The sequence below is a fragment of the Balaenoptera physalus genome (assembly GCF_965194825.1).
Source record: "Balaenoptera physalus genome assembly, chromosome: 18".
NCBI classification, from domain to species: domain Eukaryota; kingdom Metazoa; phylum Chordata; class Mammalia; order Artiodactyla; family Balaenopteridae; genus Balaenoptera; species Balaenoptera physalus.
The window spans coordinates 75,981,463-75,994,672 of record NC_138899.1 but is presented as its reverse complement, the minus strand read 5'-3'; the positions used below and the strand labels follow the sequence as shown (position 1 = coordinate 75,994,672).

The window sequence follows — 13,210 nt, the reverse complement described above, 5'->3', positions numbered from 1 at the left end:
TGTCTACAAAGAAAAACCCAGGCTCAGATGGCAAGTGAATTCTATCAGACATTTAAAGAACTAATACCAATTCTTCACAAACTTTTCTTAAAAAACAGAACAGAAGGGAAAACTTCCCAATTCATTTTATGAGGCCGGTATTATCCTGATACCAAAACCAAAGACATCACAAGGAAACTACAGGTCAGTATCTTATGAATGTGGATGCAAAAAACTCAACAAATTCCTAACAAACTCATTATATATAAAAGAATTATGTACCATGACCAAGTGGGATTTGTGCCAGGAATGCAACGTTGGTTTAACCTCCAAAAATCAGTCAGTGTCATTAATATACCATATCAATACAATATAAAACAAAACCCACATGATCATTTCACAAGGTGCAGAAAAAGCATTTGACAAAATCCAAACCCCTTTCACGATAAACACAGTCAACCAACTAGGAATAGAAGGGAACTTCCTCAATCTGATAAAGGGCATACACCAAAAAAACCTAACAGCTAACATCATACTTAATGGTTAAATACTGGATGCTTTCCCCCTAGGATTAGGTACAAGACAAGATTGTCCACTCTCACCACTTCTATTCAACATTGCGCTAGGGGTTCCATGGCTATAATGGCTATTATGAAAAATGCTGCAATAAACATTCCAGCCAGTGCAATTAGGCAAGAAAAAGAAATAAAGGGCACCCAGATTTGAAAGGAATAAATTTTCTCTATTTTCAAATGACATGATCTTGTATATAGAAAATCCAAAGGAATCTACTAAAAAACTATCAGTTGGAACTAGTAAATGAGTTCAGCATGATTTCAGGATTCAAGATCAATCTACAAAAAAGAATTATGTACCTCTATGTACTTGCAATGAACAATCTGAAAATAAAATTTAAAAAATTCATTTAAAATAGCGTCAAAAAGAATAAAACACTTAGGAATATACTTAACAAAAGAAGTGTGAAACTTATACTTTGAAAACTTCAAAATGTTGTGGGAAGAAATTAAGGATCTAAAAAATTGGAAAAATCTCCAATGTTCATGAATTGGAAGACTTAATATTGTTAAGATGGCAGTGCTCCTCAAATTGATCTGTAGATTCCACACAATCACTATCAGAATGCCAGCTGACTTCTTTGTAGAAATTGACAAGCTGATTCTAAAATTCAGAATTGAAAGGGATCCAGAAGTGCCAAAACAATCTTGAAAAAGAACAAAGTCGGAGGACTTGCTCTTCTCAATTTCAAGAGTTACTACTAAAACTATAAACAACAATGATTAAGACAGGATGGTACTGGCATAAGGACAGACATATAGATCAACGGGGTAGACTAAGAGTCCAGAAATAAGCCCACGAGTCCATGGTCAGTTGGTTTTCGACAAGGCTGCCAAGACCATTCAATGGGGAAAGATCTGTCTTTTCAACAAATGGCGCTGAGGCAACTCCATGTGCAAAAAAATAGAACCGGATTTTTACGTCACACCATATATAAATATGAACTCAAAATGTATCAAAGGATTAAGTTTAAGAGGTAAAACTGTAAAACTCTTAAAAGAAAGCACAGAGGTAAATCTTCATGATCTCAGATTTGGCACTGGATTCTTATATATGATACAAGCAACAAAAGAAAAAAATAGATCAATTGGACTTCATCAAAATTTAAAACTTTTGTGCTTCAGAGAATACTATCAAGAAAGTGAAAAGAGAATGCCCAGAATGCGAGAAAATATTTGAAAAGTATATATCTGATAAGAGATTTGTATCTAGAATATATATTTATATATCTAGAATATATTAACATCTAGACATAGATATATGTATCTTAATACATATCTCTAAATTGTATGTCTAGAGTATAAAATATATATTTAGAATATATAACTATATAAAATATATTAATATATATTAACAACAAAAAGTTGAAGAACTCTTACAACTCAGTAACAAAGACAAGTAACCCAATTAAAAAAATGGAAAAGGGATCTGAATAGACATTTCTTCAGAGAAGATGTACAAATAATCAATGAGCACATGAAAAGATGCTCAGCATCCCAAGCCATCAGGGAAATGCACATCGAATCCACAGTGAGATACTGCCTCATATGCACTAGGATGGCTACAACAGAAAGAAATGATAACAATTATTGGTGAGAATTTAGAGAAACTGGAACCCTCATAAGCTGCTGGTGGGAACGTAAAATAGTGCAGCCACTTTGGAAAACAGTCTGGCAGTTCTTCAAATGGTTAAGCATACAGTTACCATATGACCTGGCATTTCCTCCCCTACGTATCTACCCTAGGGAATAAAAACTTATATACACACAAAAACTTGTATAACAAATGTTTATCGCAACTTTATTCATAATAGCCAAAAGATGGAAACAGTTCAAATGTCCATCTACTGATAACTGGATAGCTAAAACATGGGAGACTCATACAATACAGTGGAATGTTATTTGGCAATTTTAAAAAAATGAAGTGCTAATGAGAACCTGCTACATAGCACAGGGAACTCCACTTCACTTCGCTGTACAGTAGAAACTAACAACACTGTAAAACAATTATACCCCACTTAGAAAAAATAAATGAAGTGCTGATACATGGTACAGCACAAATGAACCTCAAACCATTATGCTGAGTGAAAGAAGCCAGCACATATATGTGAACATTGGTGATGTGGTAATGGCTACATATGTCTGTCGTGTGCTAAAGAGAATTAAATTGTACAATTTAAAAAGCCAAATTGTACGGTATGTGAATGATATCTCAAAAAGCTTATTTTGAAAGGAAACAGAACTTTGGGCTCTTTCTCAGAAATGGTGACCCACTGTTTCCTGAGCTGGAACTGTTCCTGAAGATCATCCAGTGCAAACTCCTTACCTTATGGGTCTTTTCAACCTTTCCCTCCCATTCCTGTTTGCATTCGAGGAGGCCACTCACAAAAAAAAATGGAATTTTCTCCTGTGACAAAGTCATTTTGATTGTCAACATGTAGTTTAGTTCCCCTTGGCAGCCCCAGGCCAGTGGGGAGCATAGTGAAACATCTCTGCCCTCATTCAGCTGGGAGGTTACTTGACTGGTGTATCTGAGTATTTCAGTCCACACAGTATTTCCTAGTAAGTTATCCCAATTATCAGTCAGAGCTTCATCTCGATCAATTAAAGCACCTCAAAAGAAAAGAAAGAAAAAGAGAAAGCTAGGAAGGAAGGTAAGAAGGAAGAGAGGGAAGAAGGAAGGGCAGGAGGAAGGATGGACGGATGGACGGATGAACGGATGGATGGATGGATGGATGGATGGATGAAGGAAGGAAAGATGGAAGGAAGGAAGGAAATGAAACAGAAATAAAGGAGAAAGGAAAGGAGAAAGCAAGCAGCTCTGATGGACAACCACAACTCCTTCTTCTACTGCCAAGATTTTGGGCCATGTCCCAAGTCCTATTATTCCCAGCTCTGCCTCTGAATCATAAAACTGTAAAACTGTTAAGGGACTTGTATGATACCCTAACACTGACTCTCATGTTATAGAAGAGGAAACTGAGCCCCCGAGAGAAGGTCTCTCCTTCCCACAAGCACAGGAATAGTACAAACGGCTGAGCCAAACCTGCATTCAGTATGACTGGCACCACCTTTATTCATTCAGGTGTCCTGGTCCTAGACCATCCTCTCTCCACCACACCAAAATCCAGCCCTGACCCTCCTGAACGACTTGGGAGTGACAACTACACCTTCAAATATCCAACCAATGGGATGGAAGGAAGGAAGGGTGGAGGGAAGGAAAGATGGCACCGAGACAGGGATAACATGGGATCTTCTGGCAGGAGATTAGAAATATGAAATGACAGACTGATAAGAAATTCTCACTATTAACATCAAGCTTGAGTCATTGGACCCTCCGCTTAGCTCTCTCTGCTGTAAGGTGCTGGGGATTCTTTGGGGGTCTCTGTGACCACCTCAGGGCCAAGAGCAGACAAACCAGAGAAAGTCCTGTCTTACGGAGCCTCGAGATGGAAGTCCTTCCAAGCGGACAGTCATCCTCCAGTGCAGGGGGGTGCCTGCTCACTGGGACACAGGTTCTCCTAGAGGGCAGCTGCCCATCAGGAGAACATTCCGTCCAGGGTCATGCACTCTAGGAGTTGGCAGCCAGGGTTCTGTTGAGGTCAGGCACTGCCACCCCGCGACTCTCTGGGGCTCAATTTCCTCTAGAAAATGTGACAGGCACTTTCCTGCCCCCAAACCTGTGATTTGCTGTGCATGCACGTGAAATGTCCACACTGGGAGAAGCACACTGACATCCCTCCGGGGCGGGGGGTGGAGGCAGGGAAGGCCAAGGGGGCGGGGTAGCCGTACGCGAGGCAGTAGGGGTGGTGGCCATTGAGAATGTGAGGCCATGTCTGGAAGGGGCAGTCCCTGCTTGCTGCAGCCAGCTGTTGCCAAGTGGGAATACAGGCCAGCGTGGCTAGAGTTTCCAGTTTTTAAAGATAAGTAGGAAATCAGATTTTTATGTGAACTCCTCCAATTATTAAATACTGGCAGCGAAAAGCACTACGCCTGCCAATCAAAACGTATGTCAGCTGCATCTGGCCCGAACACTTCCAGTGTGCAGCCCGGCACTGCCCCCCACAGCCCCCCACACAAAGCTCCAAGGGAGTCGTGGGTGGGGAAGCTCAGCAAGGCCGTGGTGCCAAGAGCAAGCACCTCGGAGGCAACCAGATCTGGGTCCAAAGCTTGACTTGGGAACTTAACACAAAGTACCCAAACTTGAACGTGGTATTAAAGTCCTTCAACTTTCCTCTAAAGGGAGACTGATAATAGAATTTTTCCCATTGGGTTTCAAGGATGAAACGAGATGATATATGGTAATGAACCTCAGCCAGGGATCAATAAATGATAGACATGCACACTAGGCCCTACCCAAATCTCAACAGTGGAAAGGCTCTGGGGCATCAGCTTATCTAATCCCACCAAGTGAGCACCTGTGCTGTGCTTGAAAACCTAGACACACGGGGAACTCACCACCTCCCAAGACAGGTCGTTCCCCTGTTGGATAGCTTTAGACGTTAGACAGTGTTTTCTTACATCGAGCTGAAATCTGCCTGACTTGACTTCTTTCATTCTTAAATAGTAGCTCTGCCATCTAGGATTATAAAGATGAAGCTTAATCTCTTTCCCACATAGGAAAACTTTGAAGGAGACGATCACACACTCGTGTCTCCTATTTTCCCACCTAATTCTTTACTTTTTTAAACATTTCCGTTCCTTTAGTTGTTCCTTGCCAGTGAAAATAAGAAAACCATCAAATTACTTAACGCTCACAACCCGGCGGAGCAGGTACCCATTTTACAGATGAGGAAAATGAAGTTTAGGGAACGGGTTAAGGAATTTGCTCGGAATTCCTGTCTTCATTGTCCCTCTTGAAGTGTAAACTAAACAGTATGACTGGCACCACCTTTATTCTGAACCCCATCTATTTGTTAATGCAGTTCAAGGCTGGGTTCCTTTTCTTGGTGAATGTGGAGTCAACTAGAAGCCTGAAGTCTTTCTCGCATGTGCTGTCTCAGCCGCCACCTCCCACAGCCTCTCCCGTAGTCCTAGAGTGGTTAGCGGGCTTTGCAAGCCAAGTACAGTCCTTTACACTTATTCCTGTCAAATCTCATTTTGTTAATCCCAGGTCACAGTTCTAGTCAGCTGGACATTTTTTGGACCGTGATCCTGTCACGTGACATGTGCATCTTTGCCCCCGATTTGGCTCATTTGCTCCGTCTGCCCTCCGTTTCCTCATTAACACCCAGGAGGCCAGGTGAGATGAATATAAATTTTAAAACCTCATGTTTGTTTCATTTAGCAAACATCTCTGAGCACCTCCTACTTGGCTGGAGCCATCAGAGTGAGCAAGACAGTCGGTGCTGGGCTTCCCTGGTGGCGCACTGGTTGAGAATCTGCCTGCCAATGCAGGGGACACGGGTTCGAGCCCTGGTCTGGGAAGATCCCACATGCCGTGGAGCAACTGGGCCCGTGAGCCACAACTACTGAGCCTGCGCGTCTGGAGCCTGTGCCCCGCAACAAGAGAGGCCGCGATAGTGAGAGGCCCGCGCACCGCGATGAAGAGTGGCCCCCGCTTGCCGCAGCTAGAGAAAGCCCTCGCGCAGAAACGAAGACCCAACACAGCAAGCAAGCAAGCAAGCAAGCAAGCAAAAGAAAGAAATAAAGAAAGAAAGAAAGAAAGACAGTCGGTGCTGTTCCTCACAGAGCTGGTGAGGTGAGTCCTACGTGAGGGGGGGGTCAAACCTAGATTGGGGGGCCTGGGGAGCTTCCCAGGACGGGTGATGTTTAACTCAAGACCTGAAAAATGAGTGTGAGAACGCTGGTGCAGAAGAGTGGGGGAGGGGTGGGGTGGGGAGGGGTGGGGCGTCCCCGGCAGAGCATCCCTGGTCCAGGCCCCTCTTCCTGCTCTCTTCTCATAGCGCTTTACAATATGGCTAGTTGTAAACTATTTTATTTGTATCACTAATTGTAGACCCTTGACAGTAAAGGGGATCATCTTTGTACTTCCTCTTCTGCCCGGTGCAGTGCCTGTCACCATGGTAACTACTATTGACTGGTCCCCCTGTAAGTGTAGGCACAGTGCTATGTATATTACCTCACTGAATCTCCTGACAAATGCACAAAGTACTACTCTTCTCGTTTTACAAATGAGGAAACCGAGGCTCAGAAGATGGTAACAGTAGCGACAGAAGCAGCGGTAACAGTAAACAGGTAAGCAGTGCATACAATACGCCAGATACTAAAACTAAGCACTTTATATGTATGAACTCCTGATGGGAAAGGGGGCTGCTGCCTTCTCCACTGCGTACTAGTTATATGACTAGTTAGATGGGCAGTTACTCAACCTCTCTGTGAAAAGGAGATGAAAATGATAGCGCTGCTTCCTAGGGTTGTTATGAGAATGAAATCATTAACCAATAACAGGTGCCTAGGGTAGCATCTAGCACACAGTGAGACCTAAGAGTGAACTGTTATTAAGGAATCTGTACAAAGACAAAGCCTTCTCATGTATCAGAACAGGGATTGAATCTAATTTGAACCCTGGATCATGTTGTCTCAAATATAGTTTATTTACATACACACTACTATGTATAAAATAGATAATCAACAAGGACTTACTGTATAGCACAGGGAACTCTACTCAATATTCTGTAATCTAAATGGGAAAAGAATTTGAAAAAGAACAGATATAGGTATAAATGAATCACTTTGCTGTACACCTGAAACTAACAACATTGTAAATCAACTATACTCCGATATAACATAAGATAAAAAACATAGTATATTAATTGATATTTGATGAAGGATGGAAGAGAGGGGCGCTGATTGCATTAGTAAGTCACCAATCGTGACTAGCACAGTCAGTTAGCCAAGATGACTGCCAACACAGCCCAGCAAAAATGCACTGGATGCCAAAACAACAAATATTTTAAATAGTAAAGGAAAACTAAAGAGTGTCCAAACTGCAAGGACCACAGAGATCAAAACTAGGGCACCTCCTTGTCTCTAGGCGGGGCTGGCATTTCATTACCGTTGTTAAAGAAAGTTATGAAATGTCAGAAACTTAAAGCCTTTTCAGCTTGAGGGGATTTCTCCTGAAAAAGTCCCTTGCTCATTTTTCTTAAAAAAATTACACAAAGGAGATTTTTTAAAAATCCTTAAAAACCATAAAGTTTTGATGGACAATCTTCACACTTTGTGTTTGTGGGGCGGAAAATGAGAGGATATGGTCGATTTTACTGGATTTTTATTTGGACTTCATCACCATCTTGAGATTTCATAATTCCACCTCAGTCACTAATTTTTCCGAGTCTTGGGTTGTGTCCAAGTGGCTCAGTCAAGAGTTATGTTCATTCTGATTATTTTTGAGGATTTATGTAGTTGTACTCAATGCCTGGTGACACAGAAGAGTGTTATTGTGAGCAAAGCTTAGCTGTGTGGCTCTCGAGAGCTGGCACGCCACATTTTTTTGGTATGGAGCCTAGAGAGTGTTGGGAAACGCTCTCTCTGAAGGAATGACCTGGACATTTAATTGGCAGGTACCAACAAGGGCTAAGGGTGAAATTCCTAGGAACACGCTAGGTGAACACAGGGCTTGGGGCAAGGGCTAAAGAAAGAAGATGTGATGTTCCCGACTTGCAACAAATCCACCACCACAAGTGGCTTCTGTCCCAACCACATGTAAATGTTTCCTAGAATCAAGGTCCCTTGGTGTCTAATGACAAAAATGTCTCTAGAAGGGAAATGTGAAACGCCAGGGCTTGAAGATATCAAGAGTGTCTTCCATCAAATTTTCACATAGTTGGAAGGAGAATGGATAAGAGTTAAGTCACTCTTCTCTAAACTCTTGCCCTGTGGTCCTAATCGGCTGTTCTCCATCTCCACCCTCGCCCTGTGATGGAGAGAACGGATAGTCTCCTTCATGCCTCAGCCTTAGAGGAAGCACAGCACCAGGCTGTAGAGGGGTCTGTTTCCCAAGGAAAACTCCAACCAACCATGTCGTCAGTGTCTATTTTAAATCCTGGCAATATTTGTTTCCTCTTTTTCACAACTTCATCAAAATGCAGCAAAAAAAAAAAAAAAATCCAGCAAAACCTGACCTTGTATTAGATGTTTGATGAAGCTGTATGCAGAGAGGCCAGAGAATTCCTAGGAATTCTTTACAGAGGATCGTTTCAAGTAGAATTCTGCAAATACAGGTCAGCCTCAAACAGCTGCCACTTTAGGAAACCCACCTGGGCTTCCAGACGCGTAATCCAAAGGCTGAGAGTCCAAACTCTGTTCACCCCAACGTGTTCATCTGTCTCCTGGGCAGATACATCAGGCAATGATGTGAGAAGGATGGCAAACAAGATCTACCACCCAACCTGTATGCATTGGCTGCTTCCTGGGGGTACAAGGTGTCTAGTACACTTTCTTCTCAACAACTCTGGGCTCAAGAAGCATCAGGCTTAGTCCCTGAGACCAAAACTCTGGGAAGCAATTCTTACGGGAGTATTCGTGCTAGAATAAGCAGAGGTTTCAGAAAGTAAGTGGAAGAGGCCATGCATTGAGGATAGAGATGAAGTGAGTAGGGGAGGTGAGGGGAGCAGCTTTTCCAATGGGCAGGGGGAGGGGTGATGAGTACCTGTTGAAACTGACTTTTAAAACCAGAGAAGACCCTGGAGAGTAACCAAGCAATAACAGATAATATCATAAATTTGCTAAGAAATCCAGACCTAAAGAACTTGGCCAAACTATGGCTAAGTGGTCTTTCTTTTTTTTAAGTTGGTTTCTTTGTTTTGTTTTGTTTGTTTTCCTCCTACAAAATGTCAACTGTTTTAGCCTGCTTTTCCTCAGAGGAGAGTTTTGATGAATGGAAAAAAATCGTTTCTCTTGAAAGTTTCTCCCACAAAAATACGACAATGGTGCCACTGAAAATGTGTCAGAGGCTCTGAAAATCTGTTCAGCCTCTCTCTCTCTCCCCATCATGGTTCTGACCTGCACGGAAGGCGGCGTGTTGACGAGGCAGCCAGTGATGCAACTGAAAGCTCGGAGACCTCCTCTCACTTTGGGCTGGGGGTCTGACACCCTTCGTGCATCCCCACCTTAGAACTGTTACCCCCACCCGGGAAAAAGTGCAGATGGGGAGACTCTGAGTACATCTGCAGATCGCTACGCTTCTCCTCAACGTCCCTGCTTGTTTCATGGCCGTGCTGATTGGACTTGCCACACGCGGTGGCAAACTGGGGAACAGGCGACCACTGCTCAGCCATCACCCAGCGAAGCAGTGCTTCCCCACATTCCTGCGCCCCGCGGCGCACTGGACCCGGGCAGGAGGCCGGTGGAGGTGGCGTCGGAGCAGAACGGTCCACACAACCGCAGTAAGTGCTACCGCGGGGCTCAGTAAGGACTATCAGACGCGTCCTCTTCACTCCCTGGAAAGACCCGCTTCTGGGCAATAGCTATTATTTTAAGAAGTTCAACCTGTATTTTTTAAAATCCTCATAAATCTATTGGAAGTCATGGTCCTAGAAAGGAACCAGGGGCCTCCAAAACCCTAAGATGCCGCAACTCTGCTCTTCGTACCTTGCACAGAATGGGAGGGCCCTGAGGGTGGCAGGTGTGTGACCCATGTCCACATACAGACGCCACCTGCTGACTGCACATCCTGGGTCACACCTATTTGTGGGAAACCCCATTTCAGGAATGGGAGGAGTTTGTACTGCATAAACCCACACATTTTACGACGGGTTGTAGCCACATCAACTCGAGGAGAAGGGTTATTCCAACACCACGTTCCTGCCAGGCCCCTGTTTCAGGAGTGGCGTGCAAAAAACACCATGGTGCTTACGATTGGTGCTGTTTTCTTAAAGTACAGAGATGACCTGTCTCAACCTGTTAAAATTTTAATAAGTTTATCTGTTTACACTTTAATAAGACTGAAACTTTTATACTTATTGTACTGAGTTCCACAATAAGAAATACATTTCACTTCAGACCCATTAAACACTACACACACTCATGTGTATTTTACATATATGTGAGTATAATGTATGTATGTTGCATATTTTATAAAATGGAAACAAAAGTTTTATTTAAAAAGTTTCACTGAATGTTTATCCTTACTTTTTGCAATATACTTGGATATTTTCCACTTTATTCTGCTTTTTTGGGGGGAGGGGGGGGCGGGTGCCCCACAGCTTGCGGGATCCTAGTTCCCCAAACAGGAATCCAAAGCAGGCCCCCGGCAGTGAAAGCCCGGAGTCCTAACCACTAGACCGCCAGGGAGTTCCCCTGCTTTATTTTTTTTAAATGCTGATGACAGACCACTAATTTGATTTCACAGCCCATTGATGGTTGGGATTTTTAAGAGCCCTGCTCATCTTGGTAAACAGAATGAGGTCTCTTTCCCTTGCCTCGTGAGCTGGAACGCAGCGGTGAAAGAGTGTGTGCCCAAACAAGTTCTGACCCCATCAGGCAACAACACAAAGCTCTCTGGGATGGGGATTTGTTTCTGTAAGGCCTATCACTCAGAAAAACATCCTGAAACCAATGTAACCTACCATTCCTCAGAAGAAAGAAAAGAACATTGAATTTGAAATTTAAAAGAATGTAATAACTGTATAATCTACATTCTCAGAGATGAACAGTTGGTTCATAGTTTGAAGTCGATAGCTGAAACTGTAGCATGGCGGAAACAGCCTTGACCTTGGGATCTGACCTGGATCCTCAACCTGGCTTGTCATTTTATTCGCTCTGTCTTGAGCAGGTCACAGCGGCTGTTTTCTCATACATAAAACGGAAGAAATAATACCAAAGTGGTTTATCTCAGAGAGTTGTGTAAAAGCCCTTCAGGAAAACCTGATGTGTTGAACAAGCGAGTATGTTGAATCCTTCTCAGAATATCTGCACCTTTAGTATTTTTACCTGTTGGAGATCCCCTAGCCACACACAGCTTTTTCCCACTAAGTACGTTTATGTGAAGGCACAGTGATCTTTCTCTCCCAGGATATCTGGGTTGTTAGAATTTCTACTACTTTTCAATTACATACGCAGTGTGTCTGATCATTTTTCTACCTGAAATTAAGCTGCTATGCAAATCTCATTCATTTTATACATAAAGGAGAACCAAAGGAAGGAAAATCTGTTGTGAAAATGCTCCAACCCGTTTGCTTTAATAGGCGTAGAGAGAAAAACAACCAAGTAAAGAGAAGCAGAAGAGATGAGTTTCTTTTACAGGGAAGAACTAGAAGACATCCACTCAACCACAGCGCAGACTCCCATTTTTCTTTCCCTTTTCAATTATAATGCTTCAAGAGAAGACATGATACTTAAAGAGCCCTGAAAGTCTTGGACCTGGAGAGGGGAAGGGTATAGGCTGACTTCAAAGCGTGGGGAACTCAACAGGCTAAGTTCAAGGTCTTCTTAACTAAATTAGAGACACTGACAAAGTATTAAATACTTTGGAGATGCCATTAAAATCTCTTCTGGTTAGTTTCCTTACTTTACAGGCAAAACTCATATATTAAAATACTAATTGCAATGAAATCCTCTGACTTAGAAAAGGCCGATCTGGAGCCAATTTCTTGTCTATACCAAAAGGTCAGAAAAGAAATGCAAATGTGTTCCTTTTTCTCTGCAAGGCAGATGAACACTACCTAAGTAGCCCTGGCATTACCATTCAGCTAACATCTTTTTGTTTTGTAATTAGTAAAGCATCGAGGAGTACTTTTTGTTTTTCCTTATGACCCAGAATTTTGTAGCTATAATTGCTGGGGTATTCCACTCATTTTCCCAAAAGCAATTTTTTAAAAATGTATGTAGCGTTTTTCAGTTACTCTCATTCAACAGCCATTTGTCAAGATCAAGCCAAGGGTGGGAATTTCCTGGAGGTCCAGTGGTTAAGACTTCGCCTTCCAATGCAGGGAGTGCAGGTTCGATCCCTGGTTGGGGAACTAAGATCCCACATGCCTTGCGGCCAAAAAACCAAAACATAAAAACAGAAGCAGTATTGTAACAAATTCAATAAAACTTTAAAAATGTTCCACATCAAAAAAAATTCTTTAAAAAAAAAAAAAAAGATCAAGCCAAGGGTATATCAGGAGAGGAAGATGATTGTCTTAGAATCAGTGTAATTTAGTGAGACAAGGCTCTACTTGGCTATGGGACCTGGGACCAGTTGCCCAGGTGCCCCTACAGAACTCAAGTGTCACTTTCCCTCCTCCCTTCCACCACGACCCTCCAGCTCACCAAGGTGGACTGAATCCCTCCAATCATCACCTTCTGTCCTTTCCCACAGCTATGACGACGGTGACCTCGGCAGCAGCCCTACCTGGTGTTCCTGCCTCAGTCTTGCCCCCTCTGGTCTCCTCCCGCCACTGAGAATCTGAAGGGAAAAATCTGACCACCTTACTCTGCTGCTAACCCTTTTCCGTCGCTCCCCATGTAGCCTCAAGTGAAGTGGATTTTAGGCCCTTTGCCGGCAAAATGGAGAGAAGAAAGCTTCACGGGATTGTTGTGAGAATCGAACAGCAGAATGTAAATAAAACCATTTGTTTAAATGAAAAGAAACCATGAATGTAAGGAATTATTATATTAAGGGAAATTTAAACTTACCAGTAATTTAAATTTACCAGTAAGTTAAATCCCAGGTCCCATAGCCAAGTAGAGCCTTGTCTCACTAAATT

General features: G+C 42.8%; 1 protein-coding gene across 6 annotated transcripts in view; it reads right to left on the bottom strand.

The window, feature by feature from the left end:
* Positions 1–13,210, bottom strand: part of FLT1 (fms related receptor tyrosine kinase 1) — a 172,078-nt gene that overhangs the window by 127,445 nt on the left and 31,423 nt on the right. The window contains exons 2-3 of one of the 6 annotated variants that reach the window (XM_082435511.1): positions 8,777–8,848; positions 7,161–7,197 (exon numbers count right to left, since the gene is read on the bottom strand). The exons of the other annotated variants lie outside the window; for them this stretch is intronic. The gene's annotated coding sequence lies outside the window, so the exon portion shown is untranslated. The remainder of the gene's footprint in view (positions 1–7,160; positions 7,198–8,776; positions 8,849–13,210) is intronic. 6 annotated transcript variants of the gene reach the window in all.